The 17,435-nt window shown below is 42.4% G+C and overlaps 1 protein-coding gene across 1 annotated transcript in view; it reads left to right on the forward strand.

Moving 5' to 3' along the window:
• The first annotated feature begins 249 nt into the window (after positions 1-249).
• The window catches only part of EXTL3 (exostosin like glycosyltransferase 3), an 88,276-nt gene continuing 71,090 nt past the window's right edge, over positions 250-17,435 (forward strand). Inside the window, exon 1 of the mRNA XM_010995335.3 lies at positions 250-362. The gene's annotated coding sequence lies outside the window, so the exon portion shown is untranslated. The remainder of the gene's footprint in view (positions 363-17,435) is intronic.

Here is a 17,435-nt window from a genome sequence, read left to right on the forward strand (position 1 = left end):
GCCTGCCTCCTCTCTCGGCGGGTTCCCGCAGGCGCGCCCCGCGAGCCGGGGCTCCTTTCGGAGCGCGCCCACCAGGGGTCATCGCAGGCTCAGCGGCGGGCTGCCTCTTCCCACAATGCACCGGGCGCTCGGGTCCGCACGTCGGGAGGCGTCCGAGCTACGGCTGCGGCGGCGGAGCCCCGAGGGTTTGCGGGCGTCCGAGGGGCGGGGCGTCTTGGGGGCGGGGCGTCCGAGGGGCGGGGCCAGAGGCGCAGCGCTGGCCGGGGACGTCTGCAGCCTGCGCCCCTCCTGCGGGCAGCAGCCCCGGCTCCGGTCGCGCCCTCCACGGCCTCGGAGACCTGTCCACCTGGCGCTGTAGCAAGGTAGGGGGGCTCTTCCGCACCACCCCTTTTCGGGGTGTATGTGTGTGTGAAGTCTTTTCTTACTTGTGCCGGAGAAGTCTTAACGTTGCTAAAATTTAGAGATGGGGCAACCAGGTTTGTTCGGAGGGGGTCTATTTTAAAACTCTTTTGTTTCCATCCCACTTTCGCCGTCCCCCCAGACTCTGCTGGGCTTTGGAAAGCCTGAACTGGGGAGTCCGTGCCGCTCTTGGTTCACCGTTCATGCCTTGGGGAGGGATGCAAACTCCGGGGTGGGGTTAGAATGTGTGGGAACTTGTATGGGCGTGGGCTGGCTTTCTTCAGTTGCGCGCCTGTGTGAGAACTGAGAAATTACATGACCGTAGTGTCTAATTCTCGGTGTGGGCGGGGGTCCTGAGCCCCCGCTGTTTCAGGTACTTAGTGAGTGGCGCCTGTCCCGGGCCCGCCTCCGCCGCCCTATCAGGAGGTGGCTGTCCTGTGGTGTGCCCTCAAGTTCTACACCCCACCCCCCACTCCTCTCCCTGCCGCCACACCGCAGAGCGCCTCAGCACAGCTGACCCTCGTTTAGGGAGCTAGTTTAGTTTGAGCTTTTCAAAAAATAAAGTTTGGCAGATAGAAAGCACTGGAATATGGGGCACCTGGGATGGCTTAAGCTTGTTGGGGTCTGTCCTTCTCAGCCTATTTCTGGGTCACACCGCGTGGCTCCATCCAGCCCCTCTCACTTACTGTAACCCCATGGACTCCCCTTGGTAATAATGCTAATCTGAAATACCCCAGTCTGAAACCTGCAATTCTAGGGTGACGCCACCTCTGCCCAGTTTTAAAGGCTCAGGAAAGCACTTTAGTCCTCTGATCCCTATTTCCAGTAAAATAAATTATGTTTTTAAAGATTTATTTTTGTTTAAAACCCTCACCCTGTATTATTCCCATAAATATCAATTGATTGATTGTACTTGTGAAATCCAAGCAGTTTCATTTGTTGGTGATAAAGGTGATAACTAGGAAAAACCAGCTAAAAGATATACTCTTCAGGTTACCATGATCCTAATTAACAAATTAGCTGATAGTGAAGGCAGAAGATAGGAAGTCAGACAAGCTTGGTTCTAAAGCACTTCTGTCTCTGAGAAGTTCAGACAGTTAAAATCATCTTTATCTTCCCTTACAAATGTAAAATGCTGTGAATGAGCACACATTCCTTTTTTGCTAGACACACCTCTTGATTTTTTGATAATCAAAAATAAGAAAATTCTTTCAAAGTGTTATCACCTCACCCATGCCCAAGGAAAGAAGTCTAGGAGTTGTTAGGAATCTATATCTTTGTAAGGCAGAAATTCTTAAATGATCCTTAACCCTGTCTCTGGGTACTTTCCTCCAGAAGTGTTTCTCCATCATATATGAAATTGTGAATTTCTCATTATGTATATTATTTTCTATTTGGAAAAAATTTGTATTTTCCAAATCTGACATTAATGTTCACTTAAAAGCATTGTGTGTTTGTAAGATGATACAGATCTTAAAATGATTAAAAGCAAGAAAAAAATTGTTTCAGCTAGGGTATATCAGTGATTCCCACTGTGAGGTCCTTGGTTACTGGCAATAAACTGAAAAGATAAAATCAAAATCTAGAAAGTCATTAATCACCAACACCCATGAAAACTAGAGGGCATCGTTTAAAGCTTAAAAGGAGCTGTTTAAGGACATGTTAAAGATAACTTTGCACAGTAGACTGCAGTCTTGCACTTACTAAGTTTCATCAGGACGACCCATGTATGGGTCAGGCTATTTCTCAGATACTGAGGAAGTAAAGCATCTCTCAGGAGAACCGTGAGGACTCAAGGAGCTCAATTTAAAAACAGCCCACTTATTTTGGAGGGAGAAAGTTACCTTGAGAATATTTACCCTTTGACTTCCATCCTTTGTGGTGCCAATTAAATAGAAAAAACTCTTCATTATGTAATGATTCTAATTATTCTAATAATAGAGTCATGTAATATGAGACTATAGAAGCAGTTATTCTGATTAACTCAAGAGTTACTCATGTGTGAACTATTCCAACTTTCTAATAATAAAAATACCACACATATCTGTACATTTGTTCAGTAGACATCCTAGCACTGTATTAAGACTGGAATGCAGAGATGAATCCTCTAACCCTTGATTTTAAGAAGCTGAGCTAGTTGAGGAAATCAGCCCACAGATAGTTAAAATGAAGTGTGTGCTTGGGATGGTGATGGATTTCGGCTCCCGCTGCTGTGGGCTGCTAGTATAGTCTGGTGGCGTCAGCAAAGGCCTCCTGGAAACGTCGGAAGTTCGTGATTCAAGGATGTCTTTAAAAAAAAAAAAGGATGTCTTTTATATATACATATTTTTTTAATTTTTATTTTTAATGAAGTATAGTTGACTTACAGTATATTCATTTCTGGTGTACAGCATAGTGATTCAGTTTTATATATATATATATATATATGTATACATTCTTTTTCATTTTAGGTTATTATAAGGCTGTTGAATATAGTTCCTTGTGCTATGCAGTAGGACCTTGTTGTTTATCTATTTTATACATAGTAGTTTGTATCTGCTAATCCCAAACTCCTAATTTATCCTTCCCCCACCTTCCTCCTTTGGTAACCATAAGTTTGTTTTCTGTGTCTGTGAGTCTGTTTCTGTTTTGTAAATAAGTTCATTTGCATCATTTTTTTTTTTAGATTCCACTTAGAAGTGATCATATGGTATTTTTCTTTCTCTTTCTTCACTCAGAATGATGATCTTTAGCACCATCTATGTTGCTGCAAATGGCATTATTTCATTCTTTTTTACGGCTGAGTAGTATTTCACTGTGTGTGTACATGTATGTGTACACAGATGATGTCTTGTAGCCAGGACTGGTGGAAGAGTGCTCTGGGTGGAGAGGACAAGCATTAACAAAGTCGTGGAGGGGACAAGCGTTAACAAAGTCATGGAGGGAAAGTGGCAAGATCTGAGAAATAGACTGAAGAGAGGAAGGCCTGGCAATTGTCAGGGGAGCCGCTGTGGACCTTCACAGAAGGTGACAGGGTCATATCCGTTTTAGGTAGTTCACTCTGAAGCCGGAGTAAGGGGTAGACTTGAGAGACCAGGAGGCAGGAAGAACTGTCAGGAGGCTGTGGCGGTGATTAGGGAAGAAATGATGTAAGCATGGCAGCTGTAGAACGCATTATCATTTTCAGCTTTCTCACCCATTATTTTGTTTGGTTTTCATAGCCACCCTTTGCAGTCCGTAGGGTAAGATTCACACCTTCATTTTGTAAGTGCTTATCCCAGGGCTTTGTGTACCTCATCCCTGACCCTTATAAAAACCCCAAAGTGAGTATCATTGACCCACTTTACAGAAGTTGACGCTGAGGCAGCGTCAGGCTAAGACTCAGGGCCAGTGTCTAAAGCAGGACTTATTCTCAACAGCAAGTGGGTCCTGCTCCTCTAGAGAATGAGGCAAGACAGGCCTTCTGGGCAAGTCCTCATCCTGGAAGCATCTCTCCGGAGCCAGCATGGCCATACGGCGGCAGTGCCCAGCTCCCTAAGCGGCTCTGTCTCTGCATTTGAAAGTCCCATTGAACAGAACAGTGTGGTGGTTCCTCAAACTAGTAAACATGGAATTACTGTGTGATCCATCAGTTCCACCTCTGGGTGTATGCCCAGCCAAGTCGACGCAGGGACTCAGACAGACGCTTGTACACTTGTCCAGAGCAGCACTACTCACCAGAGTCGAAAGGTGGAGACAACTCAAGTGTCCACTGACAGAAGAATGGATAAACAAAATGTGATACGTACGGACAACGAGATATTATTCAGTTTTAAAAAGGAAAAACATTCTGACGTGGATAAGCTTTTTTTTTTTTTAACATTTTTTTATTGAGTTATAGTCATTTTACAATGTGTCAAATTCCAGCGTAGAGCACAATTTTTCAGTTATAACTGAACATATATATATTCATTGTCACTTTTTTTTTTTGCTGTGAGTTACCATAAGATCTTGTATATATTTCCCTGTGCTATACAGTATAATGTTGTTTATCTATTCTACATTTTGAAATCCCAGTCTGTCCCTTCCCACCCCCCGTGGATGAGCTTTGAGGATGTTGTGTAATGTAATAAGCCGGTCATAAAAGGGGCAAATACTGTATAGCTCCACTTAGAGCTATACGATTCTTAGAGACAAAGTAGGATTGCGGGAGTGGGGTGTTGCCAGGGTTGGGTGGAGAGGGGAATGGGAAGTTGCTGTGTAATAGGTAGAGAGTTCTGTTTGGAAAGATGAGAAGAGTTCTGAGGTGGGTGGTGGTGATGGTTGCAGAGCAACGTGAATGTACTTAACACCATCTGAACTGTACATTTTTAAATGGCCACAGTGGTCAACTTTATGTTATGCGTATTTTGCCATTAAAAAAAGTCCCATTGAGCAAGTGATTTGCCCAGGGTCACTGAACAGGTTCAGGCAAAGGGAGAATTCAGAGCAAAAATGTGGCCTCTGCTAGTTGCACCCGGTACAGGCAAGGAGGCTCTTTGGGCTGACAGACATGTGCTCTGGCTTTCTTTTTAAGCACAAAGAGAAACCAGAATTTCCATTGTTCTCAGCTGTGGTGCAGCAGATTCAAAGAACCACAATCACTGAAGAAGTTTGGGTGCTTAGAATTTGGTCTGGTTGTTGGCTCTGTCTAGGTGACAAAGTGGGAGAGTGGTAATAAGTTTGAGTTCGTTCGTTCATTCATTCATTCTAAAATATTTGAGGGCCTGCATTGTGCCAAATATCCTCTCCAGTTTCCAACTTTTCTGTCTAGTAACATCCGTCTGCCAGCTTTATTCTAGCTGCTCTGCCGGTTTCCCTTGGACATAAACTAAGTTACATAAACCTTCACGATTCCTGGAAAGGTCAACAGGGGAACAGGGAGAGTTGGAGGGGAGGTGATATGAGGTGAAGTGGGAGGTGCCAAATGCCCAGGGGAGTTGCTATTCCAAGGAAGAAGCCATCCAGCGCTCAAGGAGTCTCATCAGGAGGTGTGTCCAGGGGTTGCAGGTGCAGACAGATTGGAGTCCAGCTCATGGAACTCGCTCCTGGCACAGCCCAAGTGTGCGCACTGCCTGGAGCTCCTAACACCTGCATGGGGGAATCAGGGTGATACCCACAGCGGAAACCCCGAGAGAGAGAAAAGAGTGGTAGATGGAGACAAGCAGAGGTACAAAGAGAGAGAGCGATGTGGAAAATTCAGTGCAATCTGGAAAAAGCCTGACTTTCATCAAATGACACCCTCGTCTTGTGCCTCTAAGGATAAATAAAGCCTGGTTGGCTCTTCACAAGTATGTGCATAAGTGTGGGTTAAAAAATGCACAGTATGTAGACCTGCCTGCTTCCAGGAGATCTGAGGCATAGGATGCAAGGGAAAGCAAGCTTTAAAAATACGGCACTGAAATAGTTTAGTAAAGCAGGGTTTGAAACGATGTAAGGCGGAAAGGCACACTGGGAGAGGCACGGTGCCGGGTGTATAGACACTCAATCTATTCTAGCGGTTTTTCAAGACATAAAACATAAAAATGGTCATGGGAGTGAGGCGGGAGGAAATCCTCCTGGGCACCTGAGATGAGACCTTTTGGCATGGAATTTGGTTTTACGTTTCTTGGAAGCTGTGATATAAAAGGAAATAGGTTGGGTTGCATCGTTTTCTTATTCTGGCAAGACCAAGTACACAGATTCAACTCTAGAGGAGACAGTTCTTTTCTTGGAATTAAACTCTGGGGAGGATTTACCCCATGGGCTGCTTTGAATACAGTGTTGAAGCTGCGGACAGTATCTTTGATAACATTTTACGGACAGCTCTGAAGATGTCATGCAGATAAATGGATGTGATGCAACAACACCCTTCTTGTCTTCGGTGGGAACTATCTGGAGTCGTCACTGGATGTGGACGGTATTTTTCTGTTAGAATGCTGTAGCGGTAGGTTTCTGAGAGGGTCGCTCTCGGGAAGTTACCTGAGGGTGAGTCATCAGAAGAACCTGGAGAAGTGGGCTGAATTGGACACTCAGTCGGGAAAGGGTCTCGTTGTCCTTTGAGCTTGGTCATTTTTACTGTTCTCGTGGAGCAGAGGATCCGTTGGCAGGAAACCAGAGCTCAGTGGTCCAACAGGCGTTTAAGCTTTGAAGCAAGAACGGAATGAGTCTGGTGCTAATCTTGACACAAGATGTCAGGCTCCAGGGACAGTAATGCCTGTGCTGATTCACAGCCAAGGCTGTGGTTTTACTTCAGCTAAACTAAACGGGAGGTTGTGATGTGTTGAAAAGGGCCTGGTCTTTGAAGTCAGATAAATCTGGTTCAAACCGAGCTCTGCTACTTACTAGCTATGTGATTTCACAAATTATTTAATCTTTCTGATCTTTGATGGGATAGTAATAGCTACCTTGTCTGTGTCATTTTACAGTGTAAAAGCATTAATAATAGAGGCTAACCATTCTTGTCAGTTATTGTTTTTTACTCAAGATATCGGACATTATGTTTATTCCAACTTAAATCGCTAATATTCAGATTTTTCCAATTTATTAAAACCATGCTGCCACTTCCCCAGACTTTGACAGAGGCGGCAGCTGACAGCTACCTTGCTTACCGCAGATCAGGCATGAAGCCAAGTGCTCCACAGGCATTATTTCATTTGTTCTTCAAAGCAGCTCTCGGTGGTGCATACCACGTGGCACCTAGTAAGTGCTCAACAAATGTTATGTATTAGTATTACGGGTATCAGTTGTAAGAATATAGTGATTATGTAAAAGAGAAGAGGCCATCTTTGCCCTGGGAATTAGTGCCTGGAAAGAGTTTGTCAAACTATAATCCACAGGGCCAATCTGGCCCATCATCTGGTTTTGTACAGTCAGTGAGCTAAGAGTGGTGTTCACGTCCTTAAATGGTTGAAAGAAAATCCAAATAAGAATATGCTATATTAGGGAGGAGGGTATAGCTTAGTGGTAGACACGTGCTTAGTGTGCACGAGGTCCTGGGTTCAATCCCCAGTACCTCCATTAAAACAAATAAATGAATCCCCCCAAAATTAAAAAAAAAAGAATATTTTACAATAAATTAAAATGATGTAACAGTCAAATCTCGTAAGTCAGAGAAAGATAAAAACTGTATGATATTGCTTCTATGTGGAATCTAAAAAATACAACAAACTAGTGAATATCATAAAAGAAATGGACTCACAGATACAGAGGACAAACTGGTGGTTACCAGTAGTGGAGGGTAGCAATTTAAGGATGGGAGAGTGGAAGGCACAAACTATTGGGTGTAAGACAAGCTCAAAGATGTATGTACAACACGGGGAATAGAGCCAACATTCTGTAATAACTCTAAATGGAAAGTAACCTTAAAAAATTATATTAAACAAGTTAAACAAAAACCATTTCACATTCAACAACCTCTTACTAAAGGAGTGTCTGGGTGATGTTCTTCAGGAAAAAAAAAAGAATTCCAGAAGGAAGATTAAAGAAGCAGAAAGAATACCAAATAAAGAGCAGTGTGGACTTGTGGGTAAAACTAAGCAGGTATTGACTATAAAACATATTGACAATATAATTCAATTTGTGGTATTAAAAAAAGTAAACATAAAATTTAATATTGAACAACAATGAAAAAGCCCAATTTCAATGTACGTAAATAAAGTTTTATTTTGTTTACACATTGTCTGTGGCTGCTCTCCTGATGCAGTGGCAGAGTTGAGTAGTTATGACAAATACATACAGGCCCCCAAAGCCTAAAATATGTACTCCAATATGATCCTTTGTAGAAAGCGCTTGCTGACTCCTGGTCCAGAACAAGACCTCCAGGGGCAGCTACAGAGGAGGAACTCAGCCAACCTCAGTGCAAGCCAGACTGTCCAGGGGTGACTATTAAGAAGTGGGGTGTAAAGGAGCAAAAAAAAAAATCCCACTGGCCTCATGTCTGGGCCGGTGGACAAAGGAAGGGTAGGCTGCCCCAGTGCCAACGTGGACGACTTGAGGAGAGAAAGAGGGCTTGGGCTGAACTGTCTTTGTACAAGTTCTGATCTGGGGCTAGCACTTAGTGAAGCAGCTAGAAATCTGGGATCTGTGAGCTGTTCATCTCAATGTTTTTTTAATGTTTGCTTTTTGCCTTGTTTGCTTTTCCCTTTGTGCTTTAGCAAAAAGTCTCTTTCAACAATTTTAATCTTAGCTAAGCCGAGGGAAAAACATGATTGATTCACACCTGGGCCAGGAGGAAGTTCAAACTGCTTAACTGCTCTTAAGCCAGGCAGTGTCTGGTCTGGTCCGTCCTCACCTGTCTAGACCCATCTCCGAACTCTCCCGACAGCCTGTGCTCTGCCCGTGCTGTGCAACCTACAACCCCCGGAAGTAAGCCTGTTCCCTCATCTCATGCTTTTTTATACTCTTCTTTTCCCTCTGCCTCCCACTCTTCTGTACGTTCCCTGCCCGGAGAAATCCCCATCCTTCAAGGCTCTGCTGAAATGTCACCTCCTCCGGGAGGCCTTCCTGACTCTGCCAATCCTGGAAGAGATGATCACGTCCGCCTTTTCACCCGTTCTACCTCCTGTCACAGCACCTGTCACTGTATTGGCATCATTTACCAAATCCATGAATCCTTCGAGGTTAGGGATGATGCTAGTCTTAGCACATCTCCCTGCTCCTGGCACGTGGTAACCTAGATATGTGAGGGCTGAGAAAGAGAACCAGAGTACTCTGAAGGGCCAGGAGCAATGAACTTTCCAGCTCAAGAACCTGGAAATGATAAGTAAGAAATGGGGCAGATAAATGAAAACCCAGGCAAAGAAGACCTATGATAGCAAAGTTCTTGTCTGCGTTTTTTTGTTTTGTTTTTGCTTTATGAAGAATATTGAATAATTCAGAGGAAATACTTTCCAGAGACAAAGGATGCTATTCAGAGTGTTTGCATCATACCTCTCTGAAGATGGATCTCTGTAATGAGCCTACATCAATATTCAGAGATGTTTCAGGAGGGGCTGAGACAATATGGTCCAAAACCTTTGTTGAAGATGAAACTAAATATAAGGATAGAAGCTGAAAATATAGTTGGCTGATGTGGCCAGTAGAAGACGTCTTCAAATACAGTTATCTCTCATTCACTCTCATCACTCTCAACAGAAACTTCAGTCATGACACTGGAAAGGACCTTATCTAGTGGCCTCTTGGTATTTGTTGAATGGAAGGGTTGTGTCTGCTCATAAGAGCCTTGTTCTGGTACCTTTGATCTCTTAGTTGAGTGGCCACTGAGATCTCAAGACCTTTATTTTACAAGCACAGTTTGAGTTTTATTTTGCGTTCAAAACTCAGGTTCATGACCATGTATATTCTAGCCTGCTGAATCTCATTGGCCACTTTGGCCTCTGTCACACCATTTCGTGAGCTCTTCCTGTGGGTTATCTCCATCAGGTTGGCGGTTTACTATGCAGAAAAGCCGAGCGACCTATCAGCAAACTTAAAATCTCCTCTTTCAGTCAGTAATGAAAAATATACCTATACACACTAATTTTTTTTTTAATTTATAAAGGAGACAATTTATAAATTGGTTCTCTCACCATAATCAAACATTTACTTTCAGATTCTATCCTTTACCACATTTTGGTGAAACTATGGGATGGTCTCTGTCATCCAATGGGCCCTCATAGCTTCTGGTCAATTCTTCTGTAGTCTCCTAGTCTCTCTCCTATTCTCCACAGCAACATTTGAGGTGGTCTCCATTCTCCTTAAACCTCCCACCCCCCAGATTCTCCTCACTCTCAGCAGAGGACACTGCCTGCTACTTTATGGGAAAGACAGAGGCTGTCAGACAGTCAAGCCATATGTAGAATCTAAAAAGAAGACAAATGAACTTATTTACAAACCAGAAACAGACTCACAGACATAGAAAACAAACTTACGGTTACCAGCGGGGGAAGGGGTAGGAAGGGATAAATTGGGAGTTAGAGATCTGCAGATACTAACTACTATATATAAAATAGATAAACAGCAAGTTTCTACTGTATAGCACAGGGAAGTATATACAGTAACTTGTAACCTATAATGAAAAAGAATATGAAAACGAATATACATACGTATATGTAAGACTGAACTATTATGCTGTACACCAGAAATTGACACATTGTAAACTGACTATACTTCAATAAAAATATATATATATATTACTTACAAGCCACCCGCCTGCCCCCCACCAAGAAAAAGAGAAACCAACTATGGCAAAAACAAACAAACAGCCTTTGTTTTTCCTTTGTGTTGGTGCCATTCTCAGGAAGCCTCTTTCTAAATGATGGCAAAATGCCTGCCAGCAACTTTAGGCTTATATCCAACTCTTACCAAACACAATGGAAAATTTTCTACCCAATTTCATAAGCTGGAAGTCTAGGAATCATTTTTGACTCCTGTTCCCCGACATCTTAATCACCAAGTCCTGTCCCGTCTTCTAAATCTCTCTGCATTCCTGTTGCCACTGTTGTAGTTCAGGTCATCAGCTTTTGTCTGATTCCTGCAGCAGCCTCCCAGTGAGTTTCCGCTTCTGGTCTCGCTGCCCTCCAACCTATTATCACGTCCCAGTCAGGGTCATCTTTTGAGAATGTTCATCTGATTCTGTCACTTGCCTGCAGAAGGCTGTGATGACCCTGCAGTGGTAGGAAGCTGAAGACAGAGCTCCTTGTTATGCTCTGTAAGCCCTTGCATGATACACCCCTGCCTGCTTCTCCTCTCACTTTTCACGTGTTGTTCAAGGCAATTCAGCCACAGACTCCAGACTAGCCAACGCCCTCCCAGCTCTGCCCTTTTCATACAGTGCTCCCTCCCCCTGGGCTATTTCCCTCCCTAATGAACCTCTTTTTGTCTCACATTAGATGTAACTGCAGATTTGACAAAATCCCTCCATACTGCGTTACTATACACTCTTCCTGCAAGAACATTCTACTTTTTCTGTCTTAGCAGTGATCACACTTTATGATCATTGCTTGTTAAATCATCTGTGTCCCTCAGCAGACCACAAGGTCCATGAAGGCAGATCTTTCCCTTGTTTTGTGAAATATTCCCAGCGTCACAGAGTAGATGCTCAATAAATACTGGTTAAATTGTAAAATAAAGTGAGATGTAATTGTACTAGGTGACTTTAGAATCTAGATTGATTCAGTAAGCTGCTGGAAAATCTATAGTCTACTGCTTTTCTTTTTTATATGCTTGTTGGTCCTCTTTAAAAAATAATTCACTTCATTTGACAGGTTAGGAGTCGGCAGCTCAGAGGGACCCAGTAACTTGCACAAACCACAGGGTGCTATTTATAGCAGCCTGATTGGACTAGAACTTGGAGCTCAGGTCTCTCAGTGCAGGGCGGGCTCCTCTCACCATGACACCAGCACTTTTAGCAGACTAATGCAGTATGGTTTTTATATTAATTCAAAGGAGCCTTATTGCTTCATATGTTTTACTTCTTAAGATGTACTTGCCGACCCTGTACATCTCAGCCGATTCTGACAGTTTTTCAGGATGAAAAACTCCCTGGTCCATAGATGCTTAAGTCTTGTCCAGAGTCCGTCCTCACAGGTAGGGCTGGCTCACGAAGAACCAGAAGTTACACATTGGATTCCCTTGTGCCGCTGTTTCTCCTCAGAAGGGTAATTCCTGAGTAGATGACATCTGGATTTGATCTCAGGAACACTCATGTTGTGTAAAAGAAGTAACAGACTTCTGTTTAACTCTTTGTATGAACTACCCTACTCCAACTGCGAGGCTGACTGACTGATATCCAGTATGAAATAGGAGCTTGAGCAGAGAATTGCTTCTATAAAAACAAGCTGAAGTTTGGAAAAGACTGAGTAAGAGCAACTTCCTAGAAAGAATTGTAATAGAACGGGGATGAGTGAGAAAACATATTGGAGAAAAATTTTAGTTAATTAAAAATAAGTTTTAAACATTTTAATTTATTAAAAAAATTTTTTTTAAATCAAGGAAACCATAATTGGTACCTGTTGACCAAAGCATTATGAATCTTCAATTAATTGACCTATTCTGTACATGAATGTCTTCAAGTGTTCATTTAAAAGAAAATATTCAGTGTGTCTTTTTATTATGGTTTCTGCTTTAAGTGATTATTTCAATTAACCGAATTACCTACCCTTCTGCCCTTTGTAGGTAGACGTGTTATATGTAGCTCGAACTTTCATGTGGTTACAATTTCGCTTTTGAACTGAAGTTTAAGCTTTTCAAGGGCTAGGACTGGACTTATGTATTTCATTTCCTGTAAATCTTACCACAGGGCCGAGTGCAATTCTCTACATCTGCCTCTGATGATGGAAGTTTATTTCTCTAGCTATTAGCGGGCCAACTCGTCTTTCTCACTCTGGGTCAGCATTATTAGTTTGTTTCCATCTCTACTCCTTCCTTCTTCCTAACTCACGGACATCGTTCCTCCTGAAAAGGAGAGAAAGGGAATGTGTAAGGAGATGGTCAATCTCGTGTGGGTCTTAACAAGCATTTGTCATAGTTCTTGATACTAAAAAGGAAGTGAAAGACAAGTTTCAAATATATTTAAAACAGATGTTTGTGCTTAAATTTGAAAATTCCAAATGCCACCCTTTGACCCAGAAAGTCTGCTTCTGGGAACCTATTCTATGGAAATAATTAAATGCAGGCAAAAAGATTTAGCTCTGCCATGGTCATCTCAGCCTTGTTTATAATGGGGAAGAATTAGGAACAACTTCAGTGTTCAACCTTCAGTTTTCAAAGACTTGACATATAAATATAATGGAGTTCCATTATTATGTGTTTACTGAAAAAGTAAAGATAGGTACAGTTTGTTAATTGGAAAGCGACCTATAAAATGTGTATAGTTTCTCATTTTTGTAAGACATGCAAAAATGATGAGGAAGATAGACATAAAGATTATATGATGGTAATGAAATTAATTTTTTTCTCATCTGTGTTTTAAACTTTACTACAATAAACTTCTATAAAGTTATTTTTAAATTAAAAGCTAGTTCAAACAAAATATTTCCATTTTTAAAATTTTTAAATTGAAGTATAGTTGGTTTACAGCGTTGTGTTAATTTCTAGTGTACAGCATAATGTTTCAGTTATACATATATATTTATTTTCATAGTCTTTTTCACCATAACATCCTCTGTGTTCTGAGAACAGCTGCTTTTCTGCTTCAAGGAGATTCATCATGTGACTCAGCATAAATTCATCACATGACTCAGCAGGAGCTGCCCTGTTCTTACCGCCGGTTGGACCATGGTGGACACCAGACCTTCACTGGCCAGAGACTCTTCTCAAGGTTTTTAAACTTACAACCAGAAAAAGCTTGAGGAATTCCTTGCCAGTGGTGGTTCTTGACCTCTCAGTGGTCACTTTTCCTGCCATGTGGGGAAGACAGTGAAATTGGCTTGCAGTGAGAAGCATGAAGGAGAAATGGGTGGAGTCTTGGGGGTGTCTGTGTCCTTGGGTCTTGATTTCAGGGAAGTTTACTATACCTCTGGCTTTTCCTAGATTCGGTTGTCTGATCGTTCCTTGAATTCTGTCCTCTGGCCTTCCCTTTCTGTCGTTCGGGTTTCTATCATTTACAGTCGAGAGAGTCCTGCCTAATAAAGGAGGAAGAGTTGTGCGCTGTTCCCAAGTTTGGGACTCAGGTTTTAGGATAGATTCCTCGTAAATATTGAGGTCTACTGTATTTTTTCCTAAACATTGAGGGATCCGTTTTCCCATCTAACTTTACTGACTTTCCTTTACATAAAACTATTAAGTGGTGAGAAGCTTAGCCTAAAACTACTCAAGTAATTTGAATGTTACCTTACTTTTCTCACGATTACTAAGGAGCTGAGAAAAAAATGGCCATGTTTCAAAATGTATTTAAGTTTCTGAGATGAATAGGGCTGTCATCTGCATCTGGGTTTAGAGAGTTGGGGGAGGAATGTGGTTTGATGGTCTAGATATCGAGTTTCAAACCCAGGGAGGGGAAGACTGGGAAGGTGCTGGCTCTGGGCTGGAGAGCCTACAACCAGTGCAGGCGTCCCTTTGATGGCCGGAACCGTGGACAGTTCCACACTGCCTGGCCTGCCTAGGGAGGTCACACTGGCCTGTAGTCAGGTGACATCTTCAGCATTATAGGAAATTAAAAAAAATTACACTCTTCTGATTTTTATTGTTTTACAGCTGTAAAAGTCTGCTCCTGCCCATTTGAAATTCTTTTATCTTCCAGAGTTTTGGGACAACATAAGAATAGTGGTTTAGTTTGGTTTTTAATATACACATCTTTTGCATTGTATGCAGTAGTTTTTGTCTTTTAAGAGTCATCTCTACTCATTTAAAAAAAAAATTGGAAAGCACATCAAAGCATAAAGACCAGGGGGAAAAAAATCACCCATGATTATACAACTTGAAGCCGGCAGCATTCACATTTGGGCAGATTTCTCCATGGTATCTTGGGGGAGTATTTTCCAAGCTTGACTTGGCAGCCAACCAGGATCTGTCCCAGACTCTATGACCTCCTGCGCTTCACTCCTCCCTTAAAAGTTTACTTAATCGACCCTGCCCGCCCCCTTCTGCCCTCCTTTAGTAGAAATTAAAGCCAGCTGCTGGAGGATTTGGTAACCGCTGAGGATGGCTGGTGAAGAGCGCTCTGGCCGCGGGGGGAGGCAAGGCGGGGGGGGGGAGCTCTGGGCTGCGGTGAAGAAGAGGCACCTGGCAGGGAGGCACCCCAGCTGGGCGGCGGCTCAGAAGCCTGGGGACATGGTGGCACAGACAGAAAGGCCCAGGGCTGCCAGTGCAGAAGCGCTGTGCTCCCCGAGTCAGTTCCCTGCTGTTCGCAGAGCTGCCCAAAGCTTGAGTCCAAGCTCCACCCAGAGCAAGGACTCCTGCAGAAACTGGCGTCCTCCTCACTTGGCCTTGCCTCTTTGGGGGCTGTCTTTTCCTTATACTCTTCGTAATTGTTCTGAACCACTTTCGTGTGGTTCAGAATGTATCTGTGCATTTTATATGGCGAAAGTCTTCCTCCTGCCCTGACACCCCCCAGACTCTTCTTACCCTCCCACAGCTCACTGCGGGTAATCGACTTTTAGCTTTTTGTTCTGTTTTTGTTTTTTGCGTGTTCATCCAGAGTTTACTCGCGAATGTTAAAGCAAATACAAATACATTCTGTATTCTCATTTTTCTCCCTCTTGTAAACAAAAGGATGCGTTGTTTGCACAGTTTCTGCACTTTGCTGGGCTTTTCCCCCCTACTTAATATATCTGGGAGACTTTAAAAAAATATCTGTGCTTTGAAAGCTCCCTTGTGTGTTTTTATACTTTTCAAAATCTTCCATTGTGTATATGTAGCATAATTTATTTAACCAGTCCTTTGCGACCTTTTGTTATTTTAAATAATGCTGCAATGAGTAACTTGTGTGTGCGTTACTTCTTACGTGTGGCCGAAGGGTAAAATTCCCAGATCTTAAATTACTGGGTCAAAGGAGATAAATTCAGTTGTAATTTTGATCTCTATGCCCAAATTTCCTCCCACAGGGGCTCATACCAATTTATATTTCCGCTGGGAAAGTGTGAGAGTACTGTTTCTCTTGAGGTATTCTTACGTACTGCCCCCGTGTTCCTCTGGATTGTTCTGCAGTTGTTTTAATTTTGATGTTGTCCTCCCAATCAGGTGGCAAGTTTATTGAGAGCAAGGGTCAAACATTTTATTGCTTTTGAATTATCTGCATTTAGGAACAGCATGATATGGGGCCTTTGGAGCACACTAAGTTTGTTTCCAGTGTACTTTGGGAGAATAAGCCAGTTAAACCTTAATGATAAAAAGATTTCTATAGTTTGTTAGAATTCAGCTGAATGGGTTTTCTTACCCCTCCAAAGTAGAGTTATCATGAGGTCTTGTTTTAAGTAGTTGCAGGATGAGTCCTGAAAGGAGGCGTTGTGACCTGGGCTTATAGCAAGTTAATTTGCTTATGTGTGGGCTTCTCTCCTGGATCTCACTGTCTTTTTACCAGACTCAAGCTGGAGATGCCCCAGCATCAGCCAGTCACTTCTTTTCCTGTGCAGGTGCCAGGGCCTGCCCTACAGTGAGCAGGAGAACAAAGAGCTGCTTTTAAACTTTTTTATCTCTCCCGAGTATGTAAACATGACGTTGTAATTTAGCCTCCTTACATCCTAGTAGCAAAAATGTGCTAATTGCTCCTTTGTTCTCGCGGTTTCTACTGTGTTGAATTCGCCCGCATGTATTGTTCTGAGCTGGTGTCCAGTGGTCTTCAGACTCTTTGGCTTGCATATTCCCCAGAGGAATTTTGTAAAATTCCATGCCCTCTCCCACATTTAGAGTCTATATCTAAAGTTTTATTCTAAGTTTAAGTAGTTTGTAGAGGAAGTATTTTACAGTATATTGTCCACATTAACTTTTTAACATGTTGAACGTACGTGTATACATACGTATGTGTGTACATATAGGTGTGGATTCTCAAAGCTGATACTCAGTAAAAGTAATTTTTTTAGCATCTGTATTCTTGTTTAAGCCGTGGATATTTTCAGGAAGGTGAGTTTGACATGTATGCGTTATACATATGCACCTAAAACTGATACAATGTTATATGTCAATTATATCTCAATTAAAAAAATAAAATTATGATAGATGTTCTGATGAGTGGTAGAAAAATAGTTCACCATGAGGCTAAAAAAAAGTTCAGTGAAATTTGGTGGAAATGTAGTTGCTGGGGGAAAAAACAAGAAGAAAAGAGTCAATTGCCTAACCTGGCTATAAATTTATGAGTATAGGTTTTTCAGGGATGCGTGCAAAAGAGGCAGAAGCTAAACAAGTAAGCTGATGGGCTTTAATACTAAAATATGAATGTTTACTTTGTAGAAAGAGCTATCCAGTTTCAGGTCAGATATTCAACACCTCCTTCACCTGTAACAGACCTGGACCAGTGGTAAAGAGGCATTTGATGAACAACTGATCAGAGAACAAGCAAAAAGAAGTGAAGCAGGATTTGGCTGAGTGTCTGAGTCTTTTCAGGCTGCTGTAACAGAATGCTGTAGACCGTGACTTATAAACAC

This window comes from Camelus dromedarius, chromosome 36 (assembly GCF_036321535.1).
Source record: "Camelus dromedarius isolate mCamDro1 chromosome 36, mCamDro1.pat, whole genome shotgun sequence".
Classification (NCBI taxonomy): Eukaryota; Metazoa; Chordata; class Mammalia; order Artiodactyla; family Camelidae; genus Camelus; species Camelus dromedarius.